Source organism: Tasmannia lanceolata, unplaced genomic scaffold (assembly GCF_043159265.1).
Source record: "Tasmannia lanceolata isolate RefF3 unplaced genomic scaffold, GAP_Taslan_0.1 ptg000019l, whole genome shotgun sequence".
NCBI lineage: Eukaryota > Viridiplantae > Streptophyta > Magnoliopsida > Canellales > Winteraceae > Tasmannia > Tasmannia lanceolata.
Window position 1 is genome coordinate 15,176,896 of NW_027518696.1, and position 16,379 is coordinate 15,193,274.

General features: G+C 39.5%; 1 long non-coding RNA gene and 1 pseudogene across 7 annotated transcripts; both read left to right on the plus strand.

The window, feature by feature from the left end:
* The first annotated feature begins 4,833 nt into the window (after positions 1-4,833).
* LOC143852346 (secreted RxLR effector protein 161 pseudogene) lies at positions 4,834-5,580 on the plus strand (annotated as a pseudogene).
* Positions 5,581-9,896: 4,316 nt separating this feature from the next.
* LOC143853101 (uncharacterized) lies at positions 9,897-14,291 on the plus strand. Of its 7 annotated transcripts, none has more exons than XR_013237016.1 (6): positions 9,898-10,173; positions 10,319-10,346; positions 10,513-10,561; positions 13,438-13,548; positions 13,641-13,813; positions 14,020-14,291. It is a non-coding gene; the product is annotated as an uncharacterized LOC143853101 (long non-coding RNA). The 7 variants fall into 7 exon arrangements; XR_013237015.1 differs by having other exon boundaries at positions 9,898-10,167; XR_013237012.1 differs by having other exon boundaries at positions 9,897-10,173; positions 10,319-10,561.
* Positions 14,292-16,379: the final 2,088 nt, after the last annotated feature.

Sequence of the window (16,379 nt, forward strand, 5' to 3'; positions counted from 1 at the left end):
TTTTTAAAGTATATGGTTTGACTTGTACTTTAAAGAATTCATAGAGGGCATGTTGGTAATCTCATCCACCACAATCTCCTTTAGCATTTAATGCTGTTACATTACGGTTGCTAGGAAATTTGGTGAAACAGTAAGGGCAAAGTTGTAAGCTTGGCAATGGTTTAATTACAATTCTGCCATGTTTCCTATTACCTTTATTGAAATGGATATTTATGACTGTTTGGGCTTGAACTTTGAGATTTGGGCCCAAGGTCCGATCCTTTAGTCTAGTACCTTGTTTTCGATCCAGAAGCTTGGGACCAAGCCCGGAATCAAGGTAACCTGGCTCAAAATCACTGTTTAAGCCCAAACGTAGAAATTAAATGCCCATAATATATTTATAGCATGAAATGGATTTTTAAAGCCCAAAAATGAATTTTAGGAGCCCAAGATCAATTTTTTAAAGGATGCTAAAGTCGATCCTGGGAACCGTTGAAGTAGACCCTTGACTTGGATTCTTGGTTTTAGGCCAAATAAAGTACTCCATTGGTCAACCAACAGTTCAAGCTCAATGGTCAAGATTCTATCATTATGGGTTTTGGTGTATAAAGTTGTTTTGGGACCTTAAGGTTTGCAAAGCATATGTTTTGCAAGGCCCACTTATGAATTATGTTTTATTTTGATGTGTGTATGGATGTGCTTCTAAATGATTAGTATGGGATTATGGTTTGTTTTCTTATTATTGATTCTTATAGAATTGTAATTATGATATCCATACTCTACTGATAGTACCTCCCCTAAGGGACCCTTGTGAACTGGAATCGACCCACTGGCATACGGTTTTGGGCTAATGAGTCGATTTCGGTTCTCTTTATGTCACATAAACGAGGATGTCAAGACAATTTGAGAGTGGCCACATCATCTTGACTTGTATTGGCATTCGGTGGTTAATTAAGACCGTTGGTTGCACCCAACCACATCAAGAGAATTCTGTGCGAGTGAATCAACTAAGGATTTATTGATTCTAATCGATCTAAGGCAAGAACATCCAATTGACTCGGGAGTAGCCACATCATCCTGGGCCATGAGGAGGTTCTTGTGGTGAAGTGCAACGGAAAAGTGCATTATGCCACATGGAGTTGATCGATTTGCATTGAAATAAGTGACACAGGGCATTGCGATCAGGCAATGAAAAATGATTGCTCGGCCCTACAGGGAAGCGATCATGGTTCACTGATTGATCGGTTGAGGTGATCAGTGGGAGATCAGTTTTGGGGATATTTCTAGATGCCCACTGGTATAGGAATATCTCTGGGATTGGTTTTACAACTGGGTGACCCCATAAATAAGGATTCTGACAAATTACTAGTGTGTTACAGCCTTTGCCCACATGAGGGTTGCAATGACGCACTTTATTTGCAGCCAGTGTCGTTAACGTGGGTTGATGACCTAATATATTTATATGGAATCTAGTACACATTTTATTAAAATAGCATGTTTTTATGTTTTACAGTTGCACGTTCTGCAATGTTAAGTAATGAAGCTACTCATATTCCCTTTCTTAATGTGGAAAATTTCTCTGACTGGAAAGATAAGGTCTTACTTACATTAGGGTGGATGGACCTTGATTTGGCTTTCCGTGTGAAAGAACCTTCTAAACCCACGAAAACTAGTAAGCCAGAGGAAAATGATCTATATGAGAGGTGGGAGAAATCCAACCGATTGAGTCTTCTACTCATGCAGAGCCACATGAGTAAGAGCATTAGGGGATCCATCCCCAAGTGTGATAAGGCCACAGAATTTCTGAGTTATGTTGAAGAAAAGTATGTAAGTTCTGATAAGGCTCTGGCTGGCACCCTAATGGGTAGGTTATCTTCTTTAAAACATACTGGAGAGAGAGGGATCCGCGAACACATCATGGAGATGAGAGATATAGCCGCTCAACTCAACTCACAAAAGATTGAGATTTCTGAGTCTTTTCTCGTGCCTTTCATACTCAGTTTCCTCCCAAGCCAGTATGGGCCATTTAAGATCTCTTATAACACACATAAGGAGAATTGGTCCATAAATGAATTGTTGACCATGTGTGTTCAAGAGGAAGGGAGACTGAAGCAGGAGAAGTTAGAAAGTGCCCATCTAGCTACTCATGAAAATAAGCGAGGAAAGAAGGGTCCAGGTGTTCACAAGAAGAAGCATAAGAAATCGTCAGCTCGGTTTACTGGCGATAAGGAGCAACGCCCTTGCTTCTTCTGCAGGAAGAAAGGACACATCAAGAAAGACTGCTCCAAATATGCAAAGTGGCTTGAAAAGAAAGGTAATCTCTATTCATGTGTTTGTTATGAATCTCATACTGTTGACGTTTTTCATGATTCATGGTGGATTGACTCTGGTTCCTCAATCCATGTTGCCAATACAATGCAGGGCTTAACCAACTACAGGACCCCAACTGAAGGTGAGCAGTTCATCTATTCAGAAAATCGGATGAGCTCACGTGTGGAAGCAGTTGGGTCATATACACTTGTGCTTCAGTCTGGTTTTAGTTTGCACCTTGAGAGAGTCTTTTACATTCCATCATTTTCTAGGATCTTAATTTCTGTTTCCAGACTTACAGCTTGTGGTTTCTCGTTTAATTTCTTTGACTCTACATTTGAGCTATCTAAAAGTTGTTCAGTTGTTGGCTATGGTAATCTTGTTGATGGTTTGTATAAATTACACCTTAAATCTCCTTCTGATTACAACGTAATGGCCCTGCATGATAAAAGAGGCACTAAAAGAGGTAATATGGATAAGGACTCGTCTATCCTCTGGCATAGGAGATTAGGACATATCTCCATGGAAAGAATCAAAAGGTTAGTGAATGACGGTATCTTAAAGACACTGGATTTCACTAACTTTGGTGATTGTGTGGACTGCATAAAAGGAAAGCAGACCAACAAAACCAAGAAAGGTGCCAGGAGGAGTACTGAGACCTTAGAGATCATACATACATGCGGACCTTTCCCTACTCCATATTTAGACAGTCAAAGATACTTTATCTCTTTTATCGGTGACCATTCACGATACATGTATCTCTACCTTCTATTTGAGAAAAGTGAGGCACTAGATGCTTTCAAATCTTATAAGGCGGAGGTAGAGAGACAGAAGGAAAGGAAAATTAAAATCGTGACGTCAGATAGAGGAGAGTATTATGGTAGGTACACGGGAACAGGACAAAAGCCTGGTCCATTTGCAAACTTCTTTAGGGAGGAGGGTATCATTGCCTAATACTCCATGCCAGGAATGCCACAGCAAAATGGCGTGGCTGAAAGAAGGAATCGTACGCTAATGGATATAGTAAGGAGTATGCTCAGCAACTCAACTCTCACAATTTCTATATGAAGTGAAGCCGTTAAGACCGCTGTGTATATTCTAAACAGGGTTCCCAGTAAGGCAGTTCCAAAGACTCCCTTTGAGCTTTGGAATAGTTGGAAACCCACTTTAGGCTATGTACACATATGGGGTTGTCTAGCTGAGGTAAGGGTGTACAATCCAGATGAGAATAAATTGGACCTAAAGACTATCAGTGGGTTCTTCATAAGATATGCTGATAGGTCCAAGGGATACAGATTCTATTGTCCTTCCTACTCGGTAGTTGAGGCTAGGAATGCTAGATTTCTTGAGGATAGTGACATTAGTGGGAGCGAGCAACCTCGAAGTCTCGAACTCGAGGAGATGCGGGTTCAGGATTTTACACCTGCACTAGAGATGGTTGCACCCCTTGACATCCCACAGGATATCACGGTGGAGCAACCAACCAATAAAGTGCTGCCCCATGAGGAACCGATTGTCACTGAACTCGTTGCCTTAAGTCCAGTTCTAGTAGACGAAGAGGTGACTTTAAGAAGATCCTCAAGAGTAAGGAGATCGGCTATTCCACATGACTATGAGGTTTACTTGCAAGAGATTGACCATAAAGCTAAAACCGATGATGACCCAATCTCGTTTTCACAAGCCATGAGTGGAGAAAATGCCACGTCTTGGTATGACGCCATGAAGGATGAGATGGATTCCATGGCCAAAAATCAAGTCTGGGATCTCATAGAATTACCAGAAGGAGTCAAACCCCTTGGATACAAATGGGTTTATAAGGTTAAAAGAGACTCATATGGTAATATCTAACGGTATAAGGCAAGACTTGTGGCTAAGGAATTTTCTCAATGTAAAGGCGTGGATTACCATGAGACCTTCTCTCCAGTTTCTAAGAATGACTCATTAAGGGTAATCATGGCATTTGTGGCTCATTTTGATTTAAAGCTACACCAAATGGATGTGAAAACGGCCTTCCTCAATGGGGATCTTGACGAGGAAGTGTATATGGATTAGGTTGAAGGGTTCACATCGGATAAAGGAAAGCAACTGGTATGCAAATTAAAGAAGTCTGTGTATGGGCTAAAACAGGCATCCCGCCAATGGTATATTAAATTCCATGACGTGATATCCTCGTTCGGATTCATAGAGAACATCGTTGATCAATGTATATACCTTCAGGTCAGTGGGAGCAAATTTATATTTCTAGTCCTATACGTAGACGACATTTTGCTAGCCAATAGTGATCTAGGGATACTACATGAGGTAAAGCAGTTTCTCACTAAGAATTTTGATATGAAGGATATGGGTGAAGCCTCTTATGTTATAGGCATAGAGATTCACAGAGATAGGTCTCAAGGACTTTTGGGACTATCTCAGAAGGCCTACATTAACAAAATTCTAGAGAGATTTCGGATGCAAAACTGCTCGTCTAGTGTAGCTCCTATACTGAAGGGTGATAAGTTTCAAGAGGAACAATGTTCGAGAAATGAATTAGAAAGAAATTAGATGAGGAAAATTCCATATGCATGTGTAGTCGGTAGTTTGATGTATGCGCAGGTCTGCACTAGACTAGACATCGGATTTGCAGTTGGGATGTTAGGCAGATATCAGAGTGATCCAAGGATGGAGCACTGGAAGGCAGCAAAGAAGGTTTTACGAAATCTTCAAGGGACAAAGGATTACATGCTGACTTACAGGCGATCTGATCATTTGAAAGTGATTGGATATTCGGATTCAGACTTTGCTGGGTGCCTCGATACTAGGAAGTCCACTTCAGGATATTCGGATTCAGACTTTGCTGGGTACCTCGATACTAGGAAGTCCACTTCAGGATATGTCTTCCTACTTGCGGGAGGTGCCATTTCATGGAGGAGTGCGAAGCAGAGTCTGACCGCTTCTTCCACTATAGAGGCAGAGTCCGTGGCGTGCTATGAGGCCACTTCACAGGCATTATTGTTGCGGAATTTTATCACAGGGCTTAGGGTTGTTGACTCCATTGCTAAGCCGTTGGTGGTTTACTGTGATAATTCCGCTGCAGTTTTCTTCTCAAAGAACAATAAGAGTGGCAGTGGTAACAAGCACATTGGCATCAAGCATCTTACTGTTCAAGAGAGGATTAAGAATCATCTAGTGGTGATAGAGAACATTCGCACTGATATGATGATTGCAGATCCCATGACTAAGGGGCTTCCTCTCAGATTGTATGAGGTTCATGTGGAGCGCATGGGTCTAGTTAGATCATTTAGTTCTTGATTGAGCTACGATGACACCATTATTTTCATTTGAGTTGCAACTATGGTTTGATGATTCTTGCTATTGTTATTTTTATCTTTCAACTACAGTGTATACATAAAGTTCCCATGAAAGATAAAGTTTGTCCATGAGGACAAAATAAAGTTGGAGCAGAATGGGCATTAGTTAGCCTATTCATAAAGGATTACACTAAATAAAGTGTTCAATAAAGCGAATCAGTAGCATTGTGATACATGGAAGGGAATGCTCGCTTTAGGGTACTACCGCCATGATTCATGCACTTGAGACTCTTTATATGAACTAAGGTAAACTCTTTAAAGAATATGGATTGAGAGTTAGTTTTCGAAACGTATGGCCATACGTCAGGTTTTTAAAATGCCTAAAACCCAAGTGTCTTTTTCAAAAAAAAAAAAAAAAAACTTAGGCTTATCAATATGGACCAAGTGGGAGACTGTTGGAAATGTATTTCCATTTCGGTGGCCCATAATTGATACTCCTAAGATTTGGGAAATCTTAGACTTTTGTAAAGTGGGTTTTTGGCTACTAAAGATAACTCTCATTAAGAATCCCATATTAGAAAGAGTATTAGTGTAATTGGGAAACCAATTATTCCCTCAAGCATATATACGTGTGTTGCTTAATGGGAGCAACGATTCTATTCTATTCCATTAGAAACTTGGGTTTGGGGTTTTCTCTGTTTGGTCCCGGATCTATCAAGGAACGGCCCGTGATTCCATTAATCTGAGCAGTAAGCCTTGGATAGATCTGAAGACTACGTCAGAACCGAGTCTGTCGGGTTCGTCGTGGAGAGTCTTCAATCGTTGGATCTTGCGCATCATTAATCGCTTCTATCTGATCATCATGGCCGGAGGTAACGATCTTTCCGCTAAGGTTAATTAAATTTCTAATAGTTTCTAATATCACACACCATATAAAAACTCATGACTGATGTAGGCAATTATGAGATTTTATATGTTGTCCGCATGTCAAGTCTAGTGTTTTTCAAAACCTACCTTGTAGTCCACTTCATAGGACAATTCAAGCTGTTCATTTGTTGAGCCACAATGTAAATAGGTTGCACCCCTTAAATAAGGGACGTAGCTAGTGGGCGAGGGGGGCAATTGCCTCCTTGAAATCCGAGATTCGTTGGGCCACAATGTGAAAAGATTGTAGTAATTTTGAACTACAGTATTGTTCAAAAAAAGACTAGGTTCCACTTCGTATGATGATCCAAACTGTTCATTTGCTCAGCCACAATGTAAATAGTTAAATCACTGGCATTCTTGGGACATGATGTAAATAGTTGGTCCCACCCATCAAAACATGAAGTGTAAATAGTGGGCACCACTACATCAAAATTTGAGTTGTAAATTGTGGGATCCACGTAATGCATGGGATAGGAGGAGATTGTGGGCCTCATCTATCCAAACAAAAAGTGTAAAAGTGTGGGCCCAAGATACTACAACAGCCATTCTTTGCCGGTGGGGAATTGTGATGCAAATGAGGCAGAAGTGAGGGCCATGCTATTCAGTCTCAAATGGTATAAAAGAAATTTGTCATATTTTCTAATCATTGGAGGCGATTCAACTAATGCTATTGCGTGGGCACCGGCAAAGTCGAAAGGTCCGTGGAGGCTCCAGAATGTAATTGCAAAAGTAAGAGACTTGGTTAGAGAAGTAAACCCCAAGATTGAGCATAGAAGACGTTCCGCAATGAAGAGGCAGATAAATTGGCATCATCTGGCGAAGTACAGACAGACTGGATAATGGGGAAACTATCTTTATTCCTCCTGATCATACTATGGAACTTTGTTTCAAATGTTCTGGGTAGGGATTACCCCTTTATGTAACTGGGGACATCTTGTCCCCCTTGGGTATTTTTTCATCTTTCAAAAAAAAAAAAAAAAAAGCGTTGAACTCCAATTTCATTTGTCTAACCCATTCAACCACAATTTATAACTGCACAACCACTTATCAAACTTCTTTACTAACCGCCAACTACTGAATTAAACCACTCACAAGAAAAACTATAGAATTAAAATCCTAACAACCAAATTAAAATTCTTACAGTGACTCAAGAAAAACTGTCGAATTAAAATCCTAACAACCAAATTAAAATTCTTACAGTAACTCAAGAAAAACTGTCAGAATTAAAATCCCAACAACCAAATTAAAATTCTAACAATAACTCTAACTAAATTGAGGTAAATTAAGGTATGACCTAATCACGTCTTCATATTGATTTGCTCCGTTTGGTTACTGTGCTTTGTTTGGTTGCTTGAACTGTTGGGAAGAAAAAAATTCTTTTGCAAGCTTATTTTTGGTTCCTGGGAGTTTTTTTTTTGGGCGCTGATATTCTCTCCCACCCCCCCCCCCGACGGCTTCCTAACGTTAAACGTTAGGATCTAACGTAAATGTCACTTTCCCACCATTCTCTCTCTCTCTCTCTCTCTCTCTCTCTCTCTCCACACACACACACAACAGGAACAGTTGGTGGGCCCAACAGAAACCGTTGGTGGAATGGTGGGCCCATCTTTGAACAACGTAGGCCCCGCCCATACCACACCACAGGATAATCCAAACCGTCCATTTGATGGGCCATAAACGTCAAAGGTTGCATCCCAAAATATCATTTCCATAGGCTGATCCTAGCCCTCCGATCTAAATAGAAACTACATCTTATGCAACCTCTATAGATTGTAGGGTTGATCATCCTATGGAAATGATTTTTGGGGAATAACCTATTTACATTGTGGCCCATCAAATGTATGGTTTGGATCATTCTATGGAGTTGGTCGTAAAGTAACATTAAGGCCCGTCCACAACATAGGACGATCCAAGCGTCCATGGTTAGGATAATCCTATGGAGTTGGTCGTACAGTAACATTAAGGCCCAATCGTAGGCTCCACCGATATTTTTTTCAAATTGAAGCGTACCGTCCACAACATAGGAAGATCCAAGCCGTCCATGGTTTGGATCATCCTATGGTGTGGTTCGTACAGTAACATTAAGGCCCAATGTAGGCCCCACCCATATTTTTGAAAATGAAGTGTACTGTCTAGACCATAGGATGATCCGAGCCGTCCATTTGATGGGCCATAACGTAAATGGGTTGGGCCCCCAAAAGGGTTGGCCCATCAAATGAATGGTTTGGATCATCCTGTGGTCGTACAGTAACATTAAGGCCCGTCCACAACATACACTACAAGAAAAGGTAGTAGTAGCGACCGTTTTTTAGCGACCCAATTAAAATGGGGTAGCTAATAGTACTAATTGTGACCCATTTTCTAATGTCGTCTCCACAAAATAAAATGATACTGTTTTAGTTGCGACGAGTCCAAAAATGGGTCGCTAATAATTGTATTAGCGACGGTTTTATTGTAGTAGGTAATACTTGGTCGCAAAAAAGTCAGTTTTTTTTTGCACCAAGAATTGGTATCTTGTGGCGCGAGGGCATTAGTGACTAATTTAGAATTAGGGTCGCAAATACCACTTGTAGGGATGACTAATGGTTGGGTCGCCATAGTTGTATTACCCACGGTTTTTGATGGGGTAGCTAATAAATGGATTCAGAAAGTGAATATATTGGCGCCAAAAATTGGGGCCTTATGGTGCAAGAGTATTAGCAACGAATTTAAAATTAGGGTCGCAAATAATACTTTTAGTGACGGCCTATGTTAGGGTCGCTAAAAAAGGCTTATATTAAAAATAGGGCAGTGATATTTCCCCTCTCTCTAGGATAAAATCCCCTCCTTGTGGTCCACAGCCGGTACAACACTAGGAGTGCCACTCGGGTTGTGCTGGGTCGGGTTGAGGCCAATCCGATCCGACCTGAGGACCCATTTTTCTAACTTAACCCGATCTGATTTCCAACCTGACGAGGTTCAACCTGACCCGACCCAAGGAAACCTTTCCCCAACTCAAACCCGACACGCCCCAAGTTCGACCCTACCCAACCTCAGTTTTTAAGCTTTAAAAAAAAAAAAAAAACATAAAAAAATTGGGTTTCACTCATGCCAGGAACCCGAACCCGGCTGAACTCAACCCTAGTTGGGAAAAGTCAACCCGAACCCCGACCCAAATTTTTTTTGGGGATCAACCCGACCCGAGTTGCACCCCTAACAACACTCACCTTCACCGGTCTCTCTCTCTCTCTCTCTCTCTCTATCTCTCTCTCCCTCCCCCCCTCCCCCTCGCCCCCTGGTCGGCCCAACAATTAATTTGTTTAAATCTTTGAGCAAGGTAGGCCCCACCCATGTTTTTCCAAATGAGCTGTATGGCACACACTATAGGATGATCCAAACTGTCCATTTGATGAGCCACGTCGTAAATAGGTTGTGTCCCAAAAAATCATTTCCGAGAAACGGCATACTATGGAACCTCTATAGATCAGAAGGTTGCGATCACCAACCTTTGATTTATGTTTGCCGCTTACAAAATGAAATTTGCTATCATCTTTTAATTGCCGCCCTCAATTTTAAGGAAGTGCGCAAGCAAATTCAATTTTCTACTCGACCCGCAACCAACAACCAGATGCCTTCTCTCCTTTACCTCCATGCAACAAGGATTTTTGTGTTTTGGGCTGGGGTTAGGGTTTGCCTCTATCTCTCTCTGCCATCTCTTTTATCTCCCGAGAATCCCTAAACCCTTTTCTCTCTCTCTCTCTCTCTCTCTCTCTCTCTCTCTCTCTCTCTCTCTCTCTCAATTTTTAATATTTGTTAATGTTTTTTTTTTACAGGTTAGGGTTTTGATTGGGATTCGAATGGGTTGTCCTCCCTCCCTCTCTCTCTGCCTTCTCTTTTTTGTCTCAATAATCCCTACACCCTTTTACCTCTTTCTCTCATTTTTTATTATTTGTTATTGCAAAAACAGTTCCATTGTTAGGGTTTTCCCTTCGAATGAGATTCTAATGGGGGGGTTTTTTTGTTGCAGGTTGGAGTTTCGATTGACATTTAAATGGGGTTTCCCTCTCAATTGCAGGGTAATTTTACGGCTTTGTCAAAATTCCTTCTCTCTGTGTTCTCTCTGTTGATTGATTAGTAGCAACACCTCTTTTTTTTGGGGGTTTCTTTCTTTTTTGTGGTTTTTCATTTGATAGCCTCACACAAATACCAATTTGTATTTCTTTTATGGGCTTTCCTTTGTTAGACAGCAATCGGCAAGAAGGAGATCAAGAGAGATTATTTCTTTAAATATTTTTCATGACAAGATAAGGCACTCATCTTAGTTCAACAGTTCTCAAGTAATAACTAGTTAATTACAATTGATATGAAATCATCTTAGTGTGATCTTTGATCTCTGACCATGTTTTTGTTGTCCCTGTTTCTGTATACATATCAAATGTTATCATCATCCCTGGAACTTCTTTTATTTTGTTTGTATGAAGCAAATAAAATATTTTTTAGGTAGTGCTAACCTGTTTGCAATTTCAGCATCTCAGACATGACACTTTCCGTTCAGAAACAACACTTACAAGAGTAATTTTCTCCTTTGATTGATGTTTATATATTTTCTTCGCTATCTGTTTGTGATGTAAATTATTTAATCAAATGTCTAGGTCAATTCCGAAATAAACTCTCACATTGGTAGTTCTCCTTTATTTTTAGATGCTTCTACCTTCGAAGTGTTGAAAATTCTCATGTATTTCCAAAGTGGGCCCCTAGTTTAGACACCTTATAAATTAAGAATTACAACCATGCCAGTTTCTCCTGTGTAAAAAAGTAAAAGCAAATCATACATAATGGTTAAGGTTGCATTTTGATGTGAATCAAATGCCAAAAAAAAATAAAAATTCAATGAACCTACTCGAGACTTGCCTAAGATTATAATCGTGGAACAAGAAGGGAATGAATCTCAAACAAGTTCAGATCCAGTAATCAGTAACGATAATAGGATTGAACATTTGATCCAAATTGCAAGCTGATTGTTCCTTCTCTTGTATCAGTTATTACTTAGAACAAATCAGCTTGTGTAAGCAAGATGTCTGCTTAAACACAACTGATAAATGTATTGAAGAAAGAAAATGACCGATCTTAAAGTAAATCTCAGAGACAACACCTTCACAGAACTAGATCTGAGTTTAAATTTGAAGACAAAGTGAAGAAAAATATTTTGTTTTCACACACATAATTTCCTCTGTTAAATACCCATTTCAATGAGTAGAAGGTTTTGGTGACCTAATTTCCTCATGTTGCTTGCTTCATGATTGTGGGTTGTCATTGAGTAGAAAGCAGTCATTTCTTTTCATACAAGAAAGAACAATTCGCTACATTTGATTGAGTTTGTAACTTATTGCTACTAATATAAGACGTAAGGGGGGAAACTTGGAACATTTCAAATGGATTGATGGGGCTTTGGCTATTTCTTATTTCCCATGTATTTAGTGTTCATGTTCTTTGTAAATCCATTGACAGGTTTTGCATTTTGGAGATGTAAATAAGTAGCTACATAAACAATTCCATAAAGCAAGTTTAGAAGGTAACAATAGTTTTGCATGACTGGCATGTCGAATTCTTTGATTTTTTGTAACTAGAGTGAGTTGTGGAAATTTTATATGATGAGTGGGCATGCATGCACTGTCATGGGCAGCCGACCTTGATATTTGATCCAAAAGCAGCCCACTTTTTCCACTTTTGAAGAGGCTGTTGTTGGATCAAATATCAAGGGCTGCCGCCCCTTATGCTTGCATGGATGCCCACTCATCATATAATTTATCTATGTTGTGTAACCAAAGATCTTAGAAATGTATTTTGAACATAGACATGCCCTTTTCTTTCTGATTAAAATATAACCATTTATTCCTAGGACAGAATTAATGTGAACTCTGTTTTTTTATCTCAATTTATTGTACAAATTTTCTTCGTTGCTTATGGACTCCAACCAATTGCATCGGAGTGGTGCAAAATCATTTCCTATGCCTTTTGCTGCGAAATACTTGCTCTAAAGACTGATTAGTTATTATGATATTCTATATATTATCTAACTAATTTAGGTTTCTACGGAAATTAGTCTCATGTACAGACTTTTAACTTGATTTCACGAAGGGCTGAAATTACTATTTTAAAATTTTCATCGTTTAGCTTTACTCCTTCCAATAAACATGAAGCAATGCAACAGGTTTCAGTAGAGAATCACAAGATGTTTGAAAATTAGGGGGTTTTAGTTGCTTCTAGCTTCCTAGCACTAAGGGAGAAGGCAGACAAATAGGCTTCATGTTGCATCATTTCAATTCTGCTCAACTGTTATTGTTTCCATGGCCTTTTGGAATGAGGACTGGTTTGATTGCCCCTGGGACTCCCGAAACTACATCTTACTCAATATCCGCTACGCACATGCATACATGTGTTGACTGATGATCAGAATGGGAATAGGTGCGCCCACGGGTTATGTGCCAAAAAATTATAGATGTGATAGTAGTATTCAGTCATTGGTCTACAAACAAAAGGTTAAAATAAGTGTCTTAGATTTGTTTTCCTTAAGATCTATTTGCATGTTCGATTATTGCTTTCTTCACTTCTTTTCTATATTCCCCTATTCTTGAATGCATGTGTGTTATGAAAATGATGATGTTTGTGCTTTTAGTTTTTCTGTTGTTGATTTTAGATGTGTGGGGTAAATGGTTCTTTTCTCCTATTCCTAATTGTCTAAGATGTGCCTTTTGTAATGATTTCCATATGTACAAATATATGGATTTATTCTTTGTTGGGTACATGTAGAAGTGTTGGAATGTGATGTGCATGGTGTATACATAAAGAACTGTACTGATACAAGCAGTAGTTTGGGGTGAATCCTTTACTTATAGTTGTCTTTGTATATTTCTTTCGTCCCTTTGTTACGATCGGTACTTGTATCTTGTAGGGGCTAGTTCCATGCACAATTGCACACGGCTGAAGCTATTTCGGACTCCAAATTCCTTGGGCTATTGAAGATTGCTTCCCTTTCTCATGGATCTTGCAAAGGACAATGCTAGTAATGTTCCGATCCTTTTGTATGTTACACCTCATTGGCTGATATATGTATGCAAAATTTGTTGATCTGAGTATGACATCAATTTGATGCAGGTGCTTTGGAAATTCATTCTAGCCAGGACTATTACCCTACAAACATTGAGAAGAATGAGGAAAGGCCTGTGCCCCAATTGTTATATTCCGTGTCTACGAACGAATGCTGGCAATGAGGGACAAGATGCAAGGCTCAGGTGCAAGCCATATTACAATCAATGGGAATTGTACAGGTAGTTGTTTGAAAACATAAATATATGTTTTTTATTTTCTTGATGACTTGTGGTTCTCATTTTCAATTGAACTCATTCTAAAAATACACTACTTTGTTTTGGTGCCTAGGATTCGTTAATTGGTGTTTATTCACTAATTGTATTACACTACTCATTTTCAATTGAACTCTAAAAATACTTCATTCATCATATTTTTTTTTTTGCAGCCAGCATCTCGGCAAGGAGAAAATGTTGATGATGGAGAAGATGGTGACAGAGAAGATGATGATGGAGAAGATGTTGATGAAGAGGATGAGGAGTACTAGGACACATAATATATACACATGAATAATCACTTTTTTTTTTGTTTTTTGGAATTTTAAAGGGTGCTGGGTGTATGGACATGGCTACAATTAATTTTTTACTTTAATATTGAGCGTATGTAATGAGTATGGATATTTTTGTAAGTTTTTTTATTTATGTCATTTCAATTTTAATATTGAATGTGTGTTCTGGATATTTATGTAAGTTTTGATATATATATTGTACAGTGCAGGTGCAGGATAGTAAAATAAAATTTCCAAAAAAAAAATCTTAAAATTGATTATTAGCTGCCCAATTAATTTGGTCTCAGAAAAAACATATATATGGTGAAAATAGTATTCGCATCCCAATTACTTTGGTCCCTAATAGAACATGTATACGTTGAAGATAGTATTTGCGATCAAATTAAGTTGGTCGCTAAAAAGATCTAATGATTAATAGCGACGCAATATGTTGGTTGCTAACAAAGTTTTAGCGTCGCGAATTTATTCTCATCGCTAATAATCACTATTAGCGACCAACATATTTCATCGCTATAAATATATTAGCGACCGCTCCTACCGTCGCCGATGCTTAATTTGGTTGTCTTTTTTGGTTGCCTACAAACCTTTAGCTACAATTGTTTGATGTCATTAGCAACCGTTTGATGGGTCGCTAATGGGTAACATTTAGCAACTCTCATATTAATTTGGGTCGCTAAAGACTATTAGCGACGATCGAATTAGCGACCACGCAGCGACCAAAAAAAATGGTCTCTATTACTATTAGCGACGGTATTTTTAGTATTAGCGACCCAATTTAGTGGGTCGCGAATACCAAAGTTTCTTGTAGTGATAGGATGATCCAAGCCGTCCATGGTTTGGATAATCCTATGGAGTTGTCGTACACTAACATTAAGGCCCAATCGTAGGCCCCACCGATATTTTTCAAAATTGAAGCGTACCGTCCCCAACATAGAATGATCCAAGCCGTCCATGGTTTGGATCATCCTATGGTGTGGTTCGTACCAATTTAGGCCCCACCCAAATTTTTGAAAATGAAGTATACTGTCCAAACCATAGGATGATCCGAGCCGTCCATTTGATGAGCCACAATGTAAATAGGTTGTGCCCCAAAAATCATTTCCGTAGGATGATCACAACGCAACAATCTATAGAGGTTCCATAAGATGTAGTTTCTATTTAGATCGGAGGGCTAGGATCAGCCTATGGAAATAATATTTTGGGACGCAACCTATTTACGTTTATGGCCCATCAAATGGACGGTTTGGATTATCCTATGGTGTGGTATGGGCGGGGCCTACGTTGTTCAAAGATGGGCCCACCATTCCACCAATGGTTTCTGTTGGGCCCACCAACAGTTCCTGTTGTGTGTGTGGAGAGAGAGAGAGAGAGAGAGAGAGAGAGAGAGAGAGAGAGAGAGAGGTCAAATGGTGGGAAAACGTTAGCCAGCCGTCCGGGTGGGGGGGGGGGGGGGGGGGGATATCAGCGCCCTTTTTTTTTCCCCTTCCTGGGGTTTCGTGCAGGGTTATTTTACTTCCTGGGATTATTGTGGGCCCACCAACCAAACGTCGGTTTCCTGGAAAATTCCACAAAAGTCCTAAGAATAAAAAAGTTCCAATGTGTATAAGGTAGACCCCCCTCCATTGACGGTCCGTCACTTTAACCTGGCAGAATGACTCAAACTATAAGGCAAACCCCATCCAATTCTGAACTGATTCATATGCAGTTGGGTTGAACCAGAGATGATTCTGAATTGATTCATATGCAGCTGGTTCACTTGAACCAGCTGCATATGAATCAATTCAGAATAGTGGAGGGGACTTACTTAATACTTTGAGTCATTCTGTCAGATTAAAGTGATGGACCATCTACGGAGGGGGTCTACCTTATACACATTGAAAAGTAAGTGGGTGTAGTTGATGCGTTCGAAACTATAGGGTTATCGTTAAATGTGTCAGAAAGTTGAAGGGGTGTAACGGTAATTTTGCCCTTTAGTTTTTATGTTTGATCTCTGAATATGGACTTTGTTTATCCTTCTTTGAATGTTTACATTCTACAACCAAAATTAGTTAGATGTAAAAGTTGTTCAATTTCATGATCTTTGTGATATTAGAAACCAACTATAGGGCCTAATTGAAAGAGGGGTCTCACCATCGAATATGCGTGCCTCATTCTGTTAGTGCTGCTTTCCTGTTGCTTCTCACTACTTGAGAGCTTTCAAATACATGTTTTCTTATTCCGCTTATTACATGTGTTATATT